Raw genomic sequence first — 11,836 nt, 5'->3', positions numbered from 1 at the left:
ATCGAAATCCGGATTTCATGCAGGAAAGGGCAGAATCAATAGGTGATCATCAAGTCATGGGATGGAGACAGGCTAGAGAAACTCTCCAGAATGTAGAAGAAAGGAAAAGGTCGTTGATAATGATGCAAGGAGAGGGAGAAGTGTGGAGAAAATACAAGGACGGGTGAAGGGAATTGTCTCAACTTTTTTGGTTATAATTTGTTAGTGGGTGCGGTAGTGCTTAAACCCCTATAATCTAAATAGTTTGCCATAAAAAAACGATTCCTCGGGGTTGCGTTGCTGTCCATGGTATGTAGGTACAAGCCCATGCAGAGCTGGGCCAGAAGAGAGGTGAATGTTTATCACCCCTCAAAATCATCAGTCTTCTCTCCAATGTCCAAAGTTGAGTATTGGTTACCTATTGTGAGGTATCCAACTATTCGCAAATTAGGTGACTTTAAAAACCACTTTATGGGGGTACCTGGGTGGCCCAGTTGGTCAAGCGTCCGGCTCTTGATTTGGGCTCAGGTCGTCACCTCATCGTTCGTGAGATCAAGCCCCACACTGTGCCCAGTGCTGACAGTGAGGAGCCTGCTTGGGATTCTCCCTCCTTCCCGCTCTCTCCGCCATTCCCCTCCTTGCACTCTTTCCCGCTCTCAAAATAAATAAGTAAACTTTAATAAATAAATAAATAAATAAATAAACAAACAAACAAATAAATACATAAAGTCACTTTATCTTGCTCAGGATTCTGTGGGAAGGATGTAGACAGGGCTCAGCCGGACGGTTCATCTCTGAGTCACATGGTGTCAGCTGGGCTAGAGGATTCATTTTCAAAACGCTTCTCCACTCCCGCATAGGCACCCTGGTGAATGGCTGGAGGACTGGGCTCAATGGGGCCCCTTTCACTCTCCATGTAGCTCCAGCTTTGTCCACGTGGAGCAGAGAAGTCCTACTCCTTACGTGGCCGCCTAGGGTACCAAAAGCGAGTGCTCCCAGAGACAGGAAGTAGAAGTTGCCTGGGCTCAGAAACCGGCACAGAGAATCTTCTGCCCAATTCTACTCGTCAGGCAGTCAGAGAGCCCGCCCAGGTCCAAGAGAAGAAGACACAGGACCCCAGGTCTCCATGGGAGGAGCGTCAAAATTCACAGACATCTTTAACCTGCCACAGTTTATTATATGTGACACTCTCTTCTCTTAGGAGATTCCTAAAGGAAAATGATGCAAGGAAGATGATAAATGTGGAGAAAGTACATGCTTCTTTCCCAGGAAATCCCTCAGTCCTTCATGAAAATAGACCCCTGGCATGTGCCTCCCTGAAGCTCGCCAGACTTGTCTGAACCCTCAGGAGCCTGTGGTTCAAGCTCAAGGTAGAGCTCTTTCTTGAAAATTTAACAGTAGAACCTTAAATTGCTTTTTAGGAAAGAAAGAAAACTTTCCAAATCCTACGAAAAGAGAACAGGAAGAAGAGAGAAAAACAAAACAAAGCCCGTGAGGATTATATTGGGAGATCAATGAACACATCATTTAAAATGGAAAACACAGGGCGCCTGGGTGGCTCAGTCGGTTAAGCGTTGGACTCTTGATGTCTGCTCAGATTATGATCTCTTGATTCATGGGATTGAGCCCTACGCTAACAGCTGGGAGCCTGCTTGGGACTCTTTCTCTCCCTCTCTCTCTGCCCCTCCCCTGCTTGTGCTCACACATGCTCTCTCTCTTTCTCACAAAATAAATAAATAACCTTTAAAAAAAGAACATTAAAAATGTTTTTAATGTTTTATTTACCTTTGAGAGAGAGGGAGAGAGAGAGAGAGAGAGAGAGAGAGAGAGACAAAGTGCAAGCAGGGGAAGAGGCAGAGAGAGGGAGACACAGAATCTGAAGCAGGCTCCAGGCTCTGAGCTGTCAGCACAGAGCCCGACACGGGGCTCAAACCCACGAACCCACTTCCACATGAGTGGAAGTCAGGTGCTTAACTGACTGGAGCCATCCAGGTGCCCTCCAAAAAGAGAACATCCAAAAAAAGTATATAAATAAAATGGAAAACACAAAATATAAATAAAAGAAATGTGAACATACACATTAGCTCTGAAAGTAAATTCACATTCCCCAGACAATACCAACCTACGAGGGTGGAAATAGGGCCCTAGATATAATAATTACCCCTGTGTTTCTCTTGCCTCCATGTGCAGGGTCCTAGGTTCCAAATATGTACCCTTCACCTTGCCAAGTTGTTGTTGAATTTCCTCGGAGTAAAAGTAAAACTTGACTACATTCTACTTCCATGAACCTATAAAAAAATGAGAGGCCTATAAAAAAATGAGAATAAGGGGTCTAAAAAAAGGCATTGAAAAAGGACAGATTCGCACACAAAGAAAGGAAAAAATAATCCAAGGCTTGGAATGAAAGAAGGTCATTTAATTAGGAAAAGAATAAAATCTCCAATGAAGATATCATAAAGCTCTGTATGAACCTTCAAGATATTTAAACGTTTTGGAAATGTACACAGGACCCAAAAGAGACGCATTTGTGAGAAGGTTAATGACCCTCAGCTGCCTTCAATACATCAACTGAGAAAACAAGAAACTAAGACTAAAGATATATAGGATATCCAACTTTGTTCCCTATAAATACTTTTTCAAGTGTTAGTACAACGTTTTCAAAAGCTTGCCACGTACTGCACTGTCGAGAAAATCTCGATGAGAAAGAAAAGTTTACAGGCCAAATTCCCCGATAGAACTAAACCAAATGGCAACAGTTCTAACAGCCACAAAGAAAATTCTAGAAACGTGGATAATAAATAAATAAGTAAAAAAATTCTCATAAATAGTTATTGAGTCAAAAGGGAAATAAAAACCTCAGTTACAGACTATTTAGACAACAATAAAATGAGAACAAAACAACGCTTTGTCAGAGCTCATGGACCACTGCCAAAGTTACACTTAGGGAAAAGAAATGCAAAGCAATAAGTTGTTTTATTATTAAACAAGAAAGAATCACAATAAATGAATTAAATGTTTGTTTCCAGAATTTAACAAATGAACAACAAAACAAGCCGAAGGAAAGCTGGGTACAAATTAAATGGATAAAAACCAAAAAGAGAAGGCGCAGTATAAATGCGTAAGGTGACTCATTAAAGCTGTAAGAAAACAGACTTTACGCCGGCCAATTCAACAATAAAAAGGAAAGCAAGAATAAGCTCAAATAAAACTGGAAATGAGCGAGGGAAAGTAATAAGAGATAAGAGCTTTTTTACATGAAATAATGAGAAAAATTACAAAATAAAATAATGAAGTCCTTTCCAAGTATAAACGTAAAAGAGAAGGAGCACCTGGTTAAGCGTTCGACTTCAGCTTGGGTCACGATCTGGTGGTTCATGGGTTGGAGCCACGCATCTGGCTCTGGGCTGACAGCTCAGAGCCTGGAGCCTGCTTCGGATTCTGTGTCTCCCTCTCTGTCTCCCTCTCTCTCTGCTCCTCCCCCACTCATGCTCTGTTTCTCTCTCTCTTTCAAAAATAAATAAACTTTACAAAAAAAAAAAAAAAGTAAAAAAAGAAAGCATAAAGGAAAAAAAATTAATAGACTACATAAATAAGAAACGTTTCCGTAATCTCCAGAAATTAAAAATCAAAAGCACACAGCAATCTAGGAAAAAATATTTTCAATCTATACAGTTGACAGATCATCTAAATTAATAAGGGTAATATGAGCACCCTATAGAAATGGGGGAAGCATATGAATAGGCAACTCAGAGAATTAGAACTATAAATGCCCAATACATATGTAAAAAAATGTTTAATCTAAATAATAACAAAAAGATGAAAAAAACAAAACAAGCCAGATATTTGAAAGGTAATAGCCAGAGTTGGTAAAGGTATAGATAGGCAAACTGGCTTGGAAATAAGGACCAAAAAGGCTTAAAATATTCATAACCTTTGACTTACCAACTCTCTTTCTAAAAATATATACTGAGAAAATAACCACATATTGTATACATGTTTACAAAGCTATATAATTCTAGTGTTATTCATAAGAAAAAGTAGAATTAACTAATTTCTAACAATAAGAAATTAGATAAATAACTTATGGTAAATCCATAGTGTAAAATATTATATAGTGCTTAAATCACGTTTTTTGAAAAATAATGACAAAATTTCATGTTTTATTAAACAAATTATGGAACCAGCTAGACAGATATAAAGTTTATAAACCAAAATGTTAAAAGGAGCTTGAAATCCATGTGATTTTTATTTTTAAAATTTGCTTTACTACATTTTCAAGTGTTCTAAAATTAACACATATGTATCTTTGGAATCAAGTTAAATTCAATATTAAATAAATTTTTCTGAAAATTCTCAGTGCAATGGACAGTTTCAAAGAAAATATAATTGATCAAAATTGATTTGAGGCATTTCAAAACTATCAAAAAGTTGCCTTTGAATAAATCTTCAGAGCTAGCCTGTCTAATATGAATACTTTCTTGGGGTTCCTGAGTGGCTCAGTCAGTTAAGCATCTGGCTCTTGGTTTTAGCTCAGGTCATGATCTCATGGTTTGGGGGATCGAGCCCCACATTGGGCTCCATGCTTACAGCACGGAGTCTGCTTGAGATTCTCTCTCTCCCTCTCTCTCTGCCCCTCCCCCCCAGCTCACTCTCTCTGTCTCTCTCTCAAAAATAAATAAATAAACAAAAAAATTTAAAAAACATGAATACTTTCACCCTCCCAGGGGGTCAGATTACCTCCATACTAATCATCTTTCCAAAGTTAGAGAAAGTTAAAAAGCTTCCTGATTCATTTTACAGTATAGAAAAATATGACAAAGATAACACAGAAATCTATAGCCCAATCGTACTTACAAATATGGGCTTTTAAATGTTTTCTAAAAAAAAAAAAAAGAAAAAAGAAAAAAAAAACACTTAACAAATTGAAACCAGCAGTGTGTTAAAGTACAGCTAACCAAATATGATTCCAAAATATTAGTTATCTGCGGAACTGAACAATGGGTTTAAATTAGTAACATAATTAAGACAGAAATTTACATGAGTAAGTCAAAGGATAAGACCAGCCAATCATTTCAATAGATTCCAAATAGGAATTGGATCAAATTCAACCTCCAGTTCTTAGTAACCTGGAAAGAGAAGCATACTTCTTTACTGTGTTAAAGTCTGGGATAGTACTTAAAAACACGTGTTCTGGCATTGAAGCTCATGGATATGAATCCCGACTTTCTCAACTTGCTAGAGACAAACAGTATAATCTCGGTTATGTTGGAAGGTCTAGCCTTCATCGGGCTTTTGTTTTTTGTTTTTTGTTTTTCTTGCAGATGGCATGATGTCAACCTGGAATATCTGAGAGAAAACCAGACAAGACACTCTTGAGAAATAAGTATTTGAGCCCTGGGGAAAGACATCAATTCACTCTGCATGGAACATCCCTTTCTATTGTTTGGAAATTTAAGAAAAGATTTTTTTTTTTAATGATGAACAAGTATAATCTGTTCCATTAAAAAGAAAGGTAGAACCATATTGGGACAGCCAACGGCAGGTTTTCAGGATAACGTCTAGAATTTGGAGATTTTAAATTAAAGAGGACAAGTTCATAATTTAGACTAAAAATTAGGATATATGAAATGATATGATTGTGTGGCATTTTCTGCTGAGCAGTTTAGTGGAAAACTGTGTGTGTGTTCTGTGTGTGCACGTGTGTATCTTTGTGTGTGCATGCATGCACGTGTGCGTGTGTGTGTGCGTGTGTGTGTGTGTGTGTGTCAGTGTGGATAAGGATTGGGCAATTGTAAATAAAGCAAGGGTGGTCATGAGTTAAAAATTTTTAAAGCTAGAAGATGGATATACATGTGAGTTCGTTATACATTCTCTATAAAGAGTTAAAAAATGAAAGACTATAACTTTAGAGAAAAACTAAGAGTGTATAAATTATGGCTCCAAGTTAACAACTGCAAAAATAATTAATGTCTTACTTGACTTATTCACAGTTATTTCCATTTGGCATCATAAAAATTACTTGTTTAAATTAGAATGTACAATTTCAATTTGAAAAATAAAGTGTTTTTTTTTCTTTTTTTTTAACGTTTTTTTTTTTTTATTTATTTTTGGGACAGAGAGAGACAGAGCATGAACGGGGGAGGGGCAGAGAAAGAGGGAGACACAGAATCGGAAATAGGCTCCGAGCCATCAGCCCAGAGCCCGACGCGGGGCTCGAACTCACGGACCGCGAGATCGTGACCTGGCTGAAGTCGGACGCTTAACCGACTGCACCACCCAGGCGCCCCGAAAAATAAAGTTTTTGAAAAATAGTCGAAAACAATGAACTGAAAAATTACTAGAAATAATTAAATTAAAACGTAATGAAAATACAGTAAGGTAGAAGAATTCATAACAAAATGCATAAAATAAAAAGCTTTCATAAATAGCAGCAGAAACCTGTTATAAAATTGTATTGATACAATGACCCCAGACACAAAACAACGATATACGTAAAATACTTAAGAATAATGTTTACGATAAATACGCAGGATTCTCTAGAAAACTACATAAAATAATTTGTAAACAAAATGACTAAGATGCCATGTTTCTGGATGGGAAGATGAAATAATTTAAAAATTATTTCTAAGTTTAATAACATATTGTATACAATTTAAACCAGATCCCACCGAGATTCACCTGGGAAGGCAAGGAGGGGTAATACTTAATGCCATGAATCAAAAGGTTTTTGGGAAAGACAAATAGATTATATTATTCAGACCATATTTTGAAGGGGTGGGGAAGCAGGAAGGATTGGATTCCATGACCACGTATTAAACTGCATTAGAGATACTATAAATAAAATAGTAGGGAGGGCACCTGGGTGGCTCAGTGGGTTAAGCGTCTGGCTCGGGTCATGGTCTCGTGGTTCATGAGTTCAAGCCCCACATCGGGATCTCTGCTGTCGGCACAGAGCCTGCCTCAGATCCTCTGTCTCCCTCTCTCTCGGCCCCTCCCACACTAGCATGCTCTCTGTCTCTCAAAAATAAATAAACATTTTAAAAACTAAATAAATAAAAGAGTAGGATATGTCTCAGTCAGCACAGACTAGCTTCTGCTGTAGTAAACAAATAACCCCCAAATAGGGGTGTCTTAGAAACAAAGACTTCTGTCTTTCTGAGGCACATACATTAGAGGTTGACTGGGGATTCAGCCCCAATTCTCCTTCCTCCAGCTAATGAAATCAGTGATGAAAAAGAACAGAGTTCTGGAATGTCTCCCCCTGGCAAGTGAAGTTTCCAGCCCAGAAAAGAGCCACCTCATGTCTGCTCATTTTTCATTGGCCAGAGCTAGTCACATGACTCCATTCACACATAAGGAGTATGGCTACCGGCTGATGTAACCTAATCACTTTCCTGGAAGCCAGAAAGCCAGAAATATTGGTGAGTTGCATTAATAACTACTGCAGATGCTTGAGGGAACAAAAACAAACAAAGAAAGAAGCAGCTACCCAACAAACAAATTCCATTAAGTAGAAGAATACCATATGTGAGGCACCATGTCGGGGAAAGGGAACACAATTAGGTAATAAAACCACCGGGAAAACTGGTCAAACATTTGAGGTGAAAAATATTAGTTTCTTACCTAGTCCCGTGAATAAACTTCAGATGCTAAACATATTTAAAAAAATCTTTTAAAAGACAGGAAAAACTATATATAGGTAGCTATATCTTTATCTTTAATCATATCTTAATCCTGCTTGTATGATTAAAATAAAAGCCTCTCTATAAATGTGTAAAAATACATATATTAATCATATTTACCTATGATTAAGACAAGAAAAGAAATGACTGACCTTAAAAGCAATGGGGGGGCACCTGGGTGGCTCAGTCAGTTAAGCGGCCGACTGCGGCTCAGGTCATGATCTCACGGTCCATGAGTTCGAGCCCCGCATCGGGCTTTGTGCTGACAGCTCAGAGCCTGGAGCCTGTTTCAGATTCTGTGTCTCCCTCTCTCTGACCCTCCCCTGTTCATGCTCTGTCTCTCCCTGTCTCAAAAATAAATAAAATGTTAAAAAAAAACAAAAAGCAATGGGATAAATTCCAAAAGAAAATGAAAGGATTTGACCAAATACATTCAAATGTCTTTTTTATAAACTTTTTTGGTTTTTAATTTTAATTTTTTATTTTTTATTTATTTTTAAATTTTATTTAAACCCAAGTTAGTTAACATGTAGTGTAATAATGAACTCAAGAGTCAAATTTAGTGATACGTCACTTATATAGAAAATGTCTTGATGTAAACCCACATAAATACATGCATATATATACATATCTGTAAAAGTCAAACAATAGACTGGGGGAAATAGTTATAACAAACACACTCCTCTTAATTTAAAGGCTAGTATAATCTAAGGACTTTATACAAAAGGAAAACAGAAAAAAATTCCCCAAAGAAAAATGGACGAAGGACATGAACAGACAATTCAAACCAGAAAAATATATAAATAACTGAAATCATATTTAAATATCCAACCTCACTAGTTTGTTTTGTTTTAAACAAACTTTAAAACAAGACGCTATTCTTTTGTTTAAAGAAACAGCATTTAAAAAAATTTCTTTAGCATTTATTTATTTTCAAGAGAGACAGACAGACAGACAGAGTGGAGCAGGGGAGGGGCAGAGAGACATGCAGGTGGTGAAGACAAGATTCAAGCCCAGGGATTCTGATTTCAGAAGCTGTTCCTTTGGATTCCGAGCTTTGCTGAAGGTCATTCTCTCAGCAGGACTGGGGATGGAAATGGGAGTGTAAGCATGCCCCCCATCTGTCATCCAGACCCTTCTTTGGGGAAAAGACCTTGTTTCTGGGGGTCTGGAGTGTAGACCAGATGATGCAAGCCGCTGTGCCCCACTCTGCCCACCGTGCACACAGCACAACTGCCAGGAGGACCAGAGCCTTCCATGGAAGGACGTAAATCGCCATTCCAGGCTGACTGGGCACTTAGCATAATGGAGTGATTGACAGGTGGATATTTACACTCAGATGACTAAATGGGCAAATCAATCAGTTGGTGGCAGTGTAGAAAGAGGGCCATGGGAGGAATTAACAGGCTCCAGGAGCCCTGTGGCCACCCCCTGTGGGTACCATGGAAGATTCTGGCAAGATTTCTTACTGATCGGTGCTTCAGGGCATTTGTAAATCTCCACTCCAGCTTCATGGCTTCGCCAGTGGTTACCTTTCACAGGCAAAGCAGCCATGTTCCCCACCTTCACAGGAGAAAATCAAGACCCAGACAGGTAAAGAGATGAGACCAACCACTTGGTCACCTTGCTGACTTATATTCCAGAGCTGTAGTTCTTCAAACCAAACAAAGAAAAAAAAAAAAAAACCCTCCCCATTTTTGTCAGAGCCATGATGATTTCTAACTTTCAGTTCATCATTTTGGGCTGAGGGGGATGTAACTCAATTAAAGACAGAAACATTAAATGCACAGTAAAACCATCACACGTGCAAAATTTATAGGGGTATTGATTAACGCCATCAGTAAAGTATTTACCTTGATCAATAGGAAAAGGTGATTTAAATGTTTAGGTGTCTCCTGGACATCTGTCAGCCAAGCCTTCCTTAAAAGCGTGCATTTTATATGATTCGCCCCTCCATTTCCCCATCGTGCGTCCCCCTTCCCAAAGTTCACTGCCAGGGCTGAAGCCTTCCCCCGCCACGCCACCCATGTTGGTTTTGTCCCCCGCCGCAGGTTGCGTTCTCCCAAAAGACATGCCAAGATGGAGTCTGGGGTTGCAAGATGGGTGTTTTTAAGAGTCGACACCTGTGAGGAGAATAAGAGGAAACACGACTGGGCACCAGTAAACCTAACTGCGCGATGCAGCCCCACACAGACGTGGCCAGAGGGGAAGGGAGTTCCCCAGTGAGCACTGACCTTCTCTGGGTATCAGGCCTTTGACCCTACCTCACCCAGGTGCCTGGTATGCCAGGAAGGACATGACCTTGGGTAAGGTGGTTCTCTGCAGCTCAACAGGCCCTGAGGGAGCCAGAGCTGGAGGCTGCCTGCTGACCCCCCTTCCCCCCCACAGCTGGGCAGCCGACCCACCCCAGAGGGCGGTCTGAGTGGCAGTCTATCACAGCCGGAGCAGGTGTCATGGGAGGGCACCTATATGCCCTCGTATGTTAGATCGCTGGGAATCTTTGTTCAGGAGACATGGTGAATCAGAGGCCATTTTAAACCAAGGTTGACTTGATTTTTCCTAAGACCCTCTGAATCACGCTGGGACTCTGTGGTGACATGTTTGAGGTGTAGAAACTTCTAGCCATTAAGCGTACTTAGAAAAGACGCTTGTTCACAAGGGTGCTAAGTCATCTGATTTCTAGTCCCAGTTAGAATTTTCTCTCTGGGTGACCTTTCTGGGCCTTAGTCTTAATTTCTAAAAAAAAAAAAAAAAAAGTGCCATCCTAGAGAATGTTTTGCAATTTTCCCAGTCGCGAGAATACCGTTGCAGGGCATTTATTAAAAGTCAGGTTCCAGGACCCTCCCTGAAATCTCTGGGGGAGGAACCTAGGAATCAGACTCTTTTTTTCCTCATCAGATGGTCCTTAATATCGGTCGCTAGTGAAACGAGATTTTCCCAAAGCCAGACCTCTTGCCTCAGAATCACCTGGGGTGGAGATTCAACCGGCCCTAGGCTGAAAGATTGTGATTCAAATCCTGCATTTGAGTATGAAGAGTCATGGTGATAATCAATGCAATAGACCCATTGTATTAATGGCCCTAATTCTTGACCCTGCTTATACCCACGCCCTTCTCCAGTGACTTTGGAGCTCCTCCCAAAAAGGCAGAGTATATCTCCCTCCTCCCACGGGACTTGTCTGGCCAATAGAAGAGAGAGAAGGGGCTCTGTATCCGTTCCTGTCTTTGGCTTCCAGAGGCCTTGCTTGTTTCTCCTGACTCGCTTGCTTCCCTGTCGTTGCCACGACAAACCCATGCCTGGCCTAGAAAGATGAGCTAAGGTGGCCCAGCCAAGCTCAGCTTGGAGCAGGGCCCTCGCTGACCTGAAGATACACGAGTGCGCCAGCCCAGATCGGCCAACCTCCAGCTGGCCCCACCGACTAATGAGAAATAAATTATTGTGGTGTGCCACTGACATTATGAGGTTGTTTGTCACACAGCATTACTGTGGACCCAATGAGTTGATACAGTAAGTACGATAATAGCTAGCAGTTATTGAGCACATACTGATCGGCAGCTACTGTGTTAATTGTTCTGTTATGTATTAGTCATTTGATCTGGAAAGTACCCAGAAGACGTGGGGACTATTATGATCCCCATTTTACAGATGAGGGAACTGAGGCACAGTGGACTGAGATAGTTGGCTCAAGATCCCGCAGCTAGTCGGTGCTGAGCTTCAGGAATCTCAGAAGACCTGGGATGGGGGGGGTGGCCGGGATGGGGTACTGAGGGGTCAGGGGCAGGGCTGAGAAACAGGAAATGAAGAAGAGAGAAAGTCAGGAAATATTTTATATTGCTATGGGTTTGAGGGCCCGGAGGAAGAAGAAGAATTATTGCCGTGATTATAATTATACCACATTCTCAAAAAAGCCCAGACCATTTGCAAAGGCCTTCCATCACAAGAGAAAAGATGAAGAAATCCAAAGGGTCTATTCGCAATGGACAAAGACATCCACTGCGTTTCCTTTTTCTCGGATAGGGATCATGAGAAGGGCACATTTGTGCAGATCAGTCAGGCACGGATGGAGGGAAGTCCCTCTCCGTACTTTGGAGTCAGACCCTCCACTCACAATTTCTGGTCACCCCCAAAATATTGAGTTATAAGGCTCAGGGCTTATAGAGAGCAAGTAGTTTGCT

At 40.5% G+C, this 11,836-nt stretch overlaps 1 long non-coding RNA gene across 1 annotated transcript; it reads right to left on the bottom strand.

Moving 5' to 3' along the window:
• Positions 1–723: 723 nt before the first annotated feature.
• LOC147573452 (uncharacterized) lies at positions 724–3,420 on the bottom strand. Its single transcript, XR_015244523.1, has 3 exons — positions 3,309–3,420; positions 2,141–2,267; positions 724–1,187 (listed from the first exon to the last, which is right to left on the bottom strand). It is a non-coding gene; the product is annotated as an uncharacterized LOC147573452 (long non-coding RNA).
• Positions 3,421–11,836: the final 8,416 nt, after the last annotated feature.

Source organism: Puma concolor, chromosome E2 (assembly GCF_028749965.1).
Source record: "Puma concolor isolate L17-30 chromosome E2, mPumCon1.1.hap2, whole genome shotgun sequence".
Taxonomy (NCBI): domain Eukaryota; kingdom Metazoa; phylum Chordata; class Mammalia; order Carnivora; family Felidae; genus Puma; species Puma concolor.
Note: the sequence above shows the minus strand (reverse complement) of the source record. Positions and strands in the feature narration are given on the sequence as shown.